This window comes from Cryptomeria japonica, chromosome 7 (genome assembly GCF_030272615.1).
Source record: "Cryptomeria japonica chromosome 7, Sugi_1.0, whole genome shotgun sequence".
NCBI classification, from domain to species: domain Eukaryota; kingdom Viridiplantae; phylum Streptophyta; class Pinopsida; order Cupressales; family Cupressaceae; genus Cryptomeria; species Cryptomeria japonica.
In genome coordinates, this window is record NC_081411.1 from 69,949,300 (window position 1) to 69,957,518 (window position 8,219).

The window sequence follows — 8,219 nt, forward strand, 5'->3', positions numbered from 1 at the left end:
TTAGTCAGTTTTCATTCGTAATTGGGAGACTAGAGCTATCATTGCGACTCAGGTGGTTGATCATGCATCTGGGTTATATTCCTTTTCAGATTTTGTTGATGATGATGATTTCACATATGATGATTTGACACATGATGATCACATTTTTTGTGATGATTCAGATTTTGAGGAGAAGTTTGGGTACTTGAACTTAGGGATTCTCATATGTGACCCCATTCTTGAGCCTTGTGTTTCATATCCTCCTATTGATATCTCATCGCCTATTTCACCTAATGATGCAAATAGTGTGACAGTTTTGCCTTCATGTGATTCAGTACAGTAGGATATTTCATTTCTTCCAGCTTCAGGCTCATGGGATGACTACTTGACAAACATTGCAGGTTTGTTTGTGGAATCCTACATTGCAGATTTTGGAGACATCATTGATGATATTCATCTTCTCTTTGATGATGTTGATCCTTCTTTGATTGTTGTGAGGGAACACTCTGACCCTCTTGTTCATTCTCTACATGATTATTCTTTCGAGGTTGAAATGATTATGGATACTTATGTAGAGCAGTTGGAGGAGGTCGCTTTATGTTTAGAGGAGACATGTGAGTCCTTGGACATTATTCTACATCCATATCCACTAGTTCTTGGAGTTACTATTTTAGCAGTGTTGAGCAGTTCACCACCTTTGGAGGGGGTATCTTTCAGCATTAACATGGAGACACTTGAGCAATTTTCAAAGATTCCATTCATCATGAGTTTTTTTCATACATCTTCCCTTCATGATTGGGGAGACTTCATGGATACACCTTTGGTTTTGTTTCTTCCTAAGGGGAGGAATGTTGTTCAACGTTCATGGAGAAGTTTCTTCATACATCATCGAGCTTCTATCATTGGTTCAGATTCTACATTGAGGGGGGGCTTCCTAGCATTTCTTCTTCTCTCATAAGGGGGGGACATTTTCCTCACATGGGGTTTTGTTCCTCACATTCTTCTACGAGAGTTCTCTTGCACAGCTTTCATCTCTCTTTTGGGGGAGGGCTTTTTCCCATTAGTCTTTTCTCTCTTTCCCTTCTTTGTGAGAGAATTAATTGCATTGGTTTGCATGCATTTTCACTTGTACATGGGTACCTAACATTGCCTTATATTCAGGACCCATCTTGTATTGCTTAGTTGCATTGTAGACTTAAGTTCATTCCCCTAAGTTGCACTTAAGGGGGATGTTGGTGTAAATAATTATTCATCATGGATATTATTATAGCTTACTTAAGTTTACTTAGGATAATACATTTCATAGTAGTTTGGGTATGAGACACTTGGGTGTCTGTACCACATTGGGATAGTGTGTGTAGGAGAATTTCCACCTTTTATGGTGTTGATATTGTTACTACTTTATCATATCCACATATTGTGGAGTGATAATTCTACCTTCGGTGGGTGATTCACCTTATGTGGAATATTTTATTATTTCTCCTACCTACCACACCTATTTCCTACCTACTATTGTTTTTATTGAGCCACATGTTATGTTTGTGTGCTCACACATCCATATAGCCTTGCCTATATATGTAGGCTCATATTCATTGTATGAACAAATATTGACCTTTTGATCATCCATCTATTGATGAGAATATAGTTTATTCTTGCCCTATATTTTGTCTCTATATTTTGTACATTTCATTGATCTCTTGATCTTGGCAAAATCTCACAGTGTTTACAAAAATTAAGAAGGCCATTATGAAAAATTTGAAAGTTGATGGTAAGCCTCTTCTTTCTAGGAGTAAGGATGAATTGGAACTGTTCAAGAATTGGAATGTTTCTCATTATGTAGACATAGCTGACAAATAAGATAAAAGAGAAAGGAGTAAGTGGTATTTTCCTCTAAATGGTTGGACCAAAGATAATTTTGATGGGGCAGCCAAGCAAAACCCAAGACCGATTGGATGTGGGGGAGTGATAAGAAATGAAGTAGACTATTGTATTGAGGTAGTGGTACTCCCCATGGGATCCGAGACCAACCACTTAGCTGAGGCCATGACAGCTTATCAAGCCCTTTCCCTTGATAAATCTTTGGGATTTAATCAAATTTGTCTTGATGGAGATTCTAATAACATTGTTAAATACCTAAAGGGTCTATCCTCCCCATCATGGATCATTAAAAATATTATATCTTAAGCCAAGGAGATAATTAAATCTTTCGAGAAGTGTGTTATCTATCATAATTATAAAGAAACCAATACTATGGAAGACTGGGCTGTGAATATGGCTATCCAAGAAGATCATATGATGAGCTAGAGTGGTGAGATGGATCTCCCTCATGAGGCTCGTGCCATCCTCATTTATGACAGAGTGTATGGAAATGAGGGAGTGATAAGAAATGATGACAACGTACTTATCAATGAAAGTTGCCATAATGAATTGGAAAGAGTGGTTCTCAAAGATTGAGTTGTCTTTTAATGTGGACAAGACTCTGCATTCTTTCTGGGTGCCCATTTTTATTTCAAAGACTACCCTGCTATGCACTCAAATTTCTATTTTTTTCCTTATTTTGCATTGTGAAGGAAGGGATAAATCTGGTTGTTGATGCTATGGGAGGTAATAAGAAAAGAATTGAGCCACTCTCCTGTGATGAGTGGAAAGATAAGCCGAAAGAGTGGGCTATATTAGACACAACTAAGATGATAGGGTATATAGAGAGAATTGTGGGGAAAAACCCTACCGTTACGAGAATTTTCAAGAAGAAATGGAAGGAAGGAAAAATTATCATAAGTAGAAGAAAGGTTGAAATTGATGAAGGGATGATCGTGGAAGTCACTGGCATGCCAATGGAAGGTAGGGAGTTTTATAGAGACATAAATCTCATAGAGGCAGCCATGAATCGATTCTGGAAGGAAGAGTTTGAGAAAACCAAATTGGTGAAATACAACAAGACCTACTATTCGCTGAAGGTGATTAAGAAGGTATGCAAATGGGCTTCGTGTATCGTCACACAATATGTTACTATTGATGGTAGATACTCTCATGTCTATGGTTATTATTTTGTGCTCCTGAATCATTTTTGCCATAAAGATCTGGTGTCTATACCCTTCTACCTATTTAGGTCCCTTAACTATATCATAGAGGATTTTAGGGAAAATACATACAGAAATCCTCCCATGCATGAAAGGTTAATGTTTCTTTTATACAACCATGTCAAGGCCTCCTCTGTGTAGCATTCTATCAATAAGCTTTCAGATTCAAAAGATGAGTCTGAGAAATCAGAAGATAGTGAAGATGAGAGGTCAGATACTGAGTGGGAAGATGACTATGATAGGGTTACCTTTTCTAAAGCTTCTAGTAAGGGGAAGGATAAAGATATGGCTTTCGGGTCTGGAAAAAAGAAAGATGGAAATGGAGTTAAAGGTAACAGGAGTAAGGTTCAGTTGGAGGAAAGTTGGTTTTAAGAAGGTGATGAGGATGATGAACAGATGGAGACTAATAGTGACTATATTACCTCACCTCCTAAGAAGAAAAATAAGTGGAGCCCTGGCATTACTGATACCAACCCAAAAAAATGGAATGACACCTTAAATGTCAATTCTACTCCTCTGGACCCTAATAAACAAATAGGTGATGTTGAAGAAGAAGGGAAGATGATGAGGGAAGGTGATACTATGCATCCCAATGATAAAGACACTGATGCTAGTGTGGAAATCCTAGATAATACTATTGTCATTCCTAAACACAACAAAGACAACATAAATTATCCTATCACAATGATGCATACCACGAAGAGTTGGACGATGGAGTTTTACAAGGTTATTGAAAGGGTATATTCAGAGATGGATAGTTTGAAGAACAAGCAGGCGAAATCTTCCAAGAAAGTGGATACCTTAGAAGCTATTGGGACAAGTAACCTCAATACCCTACCTAACTACCTGAATGAATTGACAAAAGCCATATGCGATATAGAGGCTATCGTTGGTGTATATGGCTCTCAATTTAAGGTTGTGGAGGCTAGATTCAATTATTTGGAGAAGCAAGTACTCAATCATCAAAATACCCTAGAGAAAATTAGAGAACAAAGATAAAAAATTATGAGAGCCTCTGTCTATAGCTTAAATGTGATGATCAACAAACTAGAACAGATCCATCAGGATTAGAATACAATTGATATAACCGAGGATAAGGTTCTAACCCTTGAAGGGGGGGCACCTGGTCATGGTAAAAGAAATCAGGCAAGTACAAGGAAGATTTCCCAATAAGCCAAGGAGTTGGAGGATCTGGAGAGTGTTGTTGCCTCAATGATCCAGCTAGAGCAAGAAGTTACGGAGCTCATCATAAACTTTCCTTAGGTCTCATCATAAACTTTCCTTAGGTCTATTGCCTATGGCTATCCTTTAGGTGTTTAGGTGATGTCCTTTTTCTTTTTGTCTTTCTAGTTGGACTTTAATGTTTTAACTTTTTTCATAACTTTCTGTAAAGGTTTTAGGGCCCCTTCAAAACATGTTTTTCACTTAATAAAAAACAAGCTTTAGTAATTTCAAAAGTCATTGAAATAATTCATTTAATATAAATTATTTGATTTATAAATTATTAATTATTTAAATAATTAATATAATATAAAATATTGTATTTATAAATTAATAATTTTTTTATAATTATATTTCTTTGCAATTGCATTGTTAATGCTACTAGCTTATATATATAGAAATATATATAAAGAAAGTTGAGAGATATCAAGGCTTTCATTTCATAGTTTTACTTAAATTTCAACTTAATGTATAATAAATGAAAGCCTCAATATTGTGGGCTTTCTTTATATATATTTCTATATATAAACTAGTTTAATTACATATATAAATCCTAATCAGCTCTATAAATACTCATTAACTTAAATAAAAACAAATCTAAAAATATTTAATGACAATAATTCTAGCAAGTGTAATTCCTATCATTTAGATTCAAAGCATAAATTCGTGTCTATTATTTATTTCCTTATTATTATCTACGAATATGTAATGACAATAATTCTAGGAAGTGTAATTCCTATCATTTAGATTCAAAGCATAAATTCGTGGCTATTATTTATTTCATGATCATCATCTTCCTCCAGAAGTTCTGATCATTCGTTCAATATGAAAAAGATCTCTCTAATAAGAGATTCAATATCAAAGACATTTTTATTGGCCATATTTTTCACTAAATAATAAATTAGTAGCTGTTTTATATTTATTTTTTACATTGGGAAATGTATTTTAGGTCTCAAAAACAATATACCGTTTCTAAACCTTTCGATCTTTTGCCGCAGAGTGAAGTTTACTTCATGTTTCTGGCATTATTTTTGTATTTAGTCACACAAATTTGATGATGTTAAATTATCAATGGAATGGAATCTACTCTACTTAGGAATCTTGCAGAAAAGGAAGCAACTAAAAAATGTGAGTTGCAGTTATCAAATATTCCTATCATTACTTCTATAGTGACATGACTTCGACATTGAGTATATAATTGAACATCGAATAAACAATTCGTCCACTGTTTTAATAATGATCAAACATAGGAGATTTATAGCGTTAGAAATTTTGGTATAGGAAGTCTTGGAAAAAGAATTTGTAAGTAGTATCTGGTATATAGTACACAGAAGGATTCATTTTTCATTAAAATTATTGGTAGTCTTCATTATTTGTATTATTTTGAGTTTTAAAAATTCAATTTATTATAATTATTAAATTTTTTTAATTTTGAGTTTTTAAATTTTATTAAATTTATTAGTTGTAGTGTTGTAAAGTTGCAAATTTGTGTAGATTTCGTAAATTTAATTGTTTTCTTTTTATTCATTTTTTCACTTATTTTTGTCAAGATTGTATAGATTCTATAAGTTCAGATATTATTCTTTCCAAATTCTTGATTTAATTTGGTCATGTGGAGTACTTTGATACATGCGCTTTGACCACTATTTTATTTCTAAATTATATCACTATTTCATGTTTAATGCTAATTCAGTAGATATAGATTTCAAAAATGTTGCATTATAAAAAAGTATCATATTGTACAATTATTTTTTCATAAATTAATATAGAAGAGTTGAGAATTCTATAAAATAATTATGAATCTATAAGATTTCAATAAAAAATAAATATTATTATTTTCATTAATTTTTTTACACATCATTAGATAGCATAAGGTACAATTGAAATGAAAGAATAATATAATAAAATAATCTATTTTAAGAACTATAAAATCAACCTTGAGAATTATAAAATAAACCCGAGATATTGTTGGATGTAAATATTTAATATATCATGCTAAAAATGTTGCTAGATGTGTCTCATCCACACTGTATATTTTTATTTCCAACATTAAATGTCTAACATGCATATTAATTTGAATGTAGATCTCTAGAAGCATGGACAGCATAAAATGAAGTTAAAGGCCAGGGCATGACCTCTACCTGTCACCATTCTCCGACAGCAAAGAAATGTGGGAGTACACAAGTCTTCCACAGCATATGAAGAGAGAAAGAAGTAGATTTTCCAAAGAGAACAAAGTATATGCAGAATCCAAAGTACAGGGAAGAAGAGGGATAATTTAATTAAATTAATTGTATATTCTTTTTTTTTTAAATTGTTTTATTTTCAAAACGAGTTTACCTTATTCTAAGGGGCTGTTCTTAAACATAATTAGCTACACACATGGTACTGCTGAAGATGTGCTTGTATTTTAAGTTCTTTCAATTTGCCTTCTTTTGCTTTGCTCGGTTTTCAACGTTGAGGAATGGATAAATTTAAATATTTTTAGGATTACAACAATTCAAAATAGTGTGTTTAGCATTATTAAAAATAATATTTATTTATTTTTATGTTATATCATTCGGTAGTTTTTAATTATCGGATTGAAAATATATGTTAATATTTGTTAATTAACACATAAATAAAAATTTAAACATTTTAAAGTTTACAAAAACTTGATGTTCGTTTTTCAATCACTTTTTATAACTGTCAATTCTATAACTAATGATAGTTTTGTTGCATTTTTATTTGGCACTCCCCCTTCACATTAGAAAGCCACAAGAATATAGTTGCAGGATTATAGACGTGTATTACAAAGACAAGCCGATCTGGATAAAAATGCAATCAGATAATTTGTTTCTACTATTGATGTATGGCTATAGATTTAAACTATAGATAGATTTAAACTATAGATATCACAAGAACTTATATAAGGCCTATGAAAATACAATATATTTGCTTGGAAGAGATTTCTTCATCAAATATAATAACCCCAAATGCAGTAAATAATTTAAACAAGAGATTAAAATTAATGAATCAAATAAGAAAATGGTGTTATTGCAGTACACTAGAAGAATAATAAAAATTTGACAAACCATGACATCAATGTATATGGTCGCTTGGCTTATCTCAATGCCAATATCATTCTTAAGAACGAGTTGGTTTCAATAAATTTTAAAATTATTTAATTTTATATAATAAATAATAGTTACATTAATAAATGAATATTGCATTCTTTTATTAATTAACTTTTATATAAATGATCTAATTTTATATATATATATATAATTAATGTCTTATTAATAAATAAATATAATAATCATTTGAGAGGGTAAGCAAGCTTATAATAAAGCTTAGTATATAGAAGAGTAAGAATGGAACTTGGTAGAAAAATTCAGAACAAAAGTTAGTTAAAATTTATGGACAAGGCAACTATTTACATGTTTTTTTTCGCTCTCTAGATATATAGTCATTCCCCGGTTTCAGTTGTCTTAACTCTGACCTTCCCATAGATCCATTCCAATCAGCGTCACCCTTCCTTCGGGCAGCCTTCCAGGGAGAGCAGCGAGATTCCTTCCAGGGGCGGATCCTGAACTCACCTACCTCCGACCACTCAATTAATGAAAAAGGAAATTCCAAATCAATTATAGAAGAGAGCCTTGACCTAGCTATACAGATCCTGGGCCCGGGTGGGGGGTGGTGGGTGGTTTGATATAGTTGGTGGGGGGACCCCATTCTGGGCGAGAGATCAAACCTCTAGGGATGAATGAATAAACCCGAGAGGGGAAATGTTAAAAGGAATTTACTTAAAATTTAATATTAGAATAAAAAATTTGGTCCATAAAACTTTTATAAAGAATGTTAGACATGCATATACTCTAACTATTCATGTTTAATTTTTATTATTTATTAAAAAGATAATTTTGAAAAAAAGGGAAAAGTCAAAAGAGATTAAATTAA

General features: G+C 32.5%; 1 long non-coding RNA gene across 1 annotated transcript; it reads left to right on the plus strand.

Moving 5' to 3' along the window:
• Positions 1-5,493: 5,493 nt before the first annotated feature.
• On the plus strand, positions 5,494-6,829 carry LOC131064489 (uncharacterized). Its single transcript, XR_009111281.1, has 2 exons — positions 5,494-5,582; positions 6,365-6,829. It is a non-coding gene; the product is annotated as an uncharacterized LOC131064489 (long non-coding RNA).
• The last annotated feature ends 1,390 nt before the right edge of the window (positions 6,830-8,219 follow it).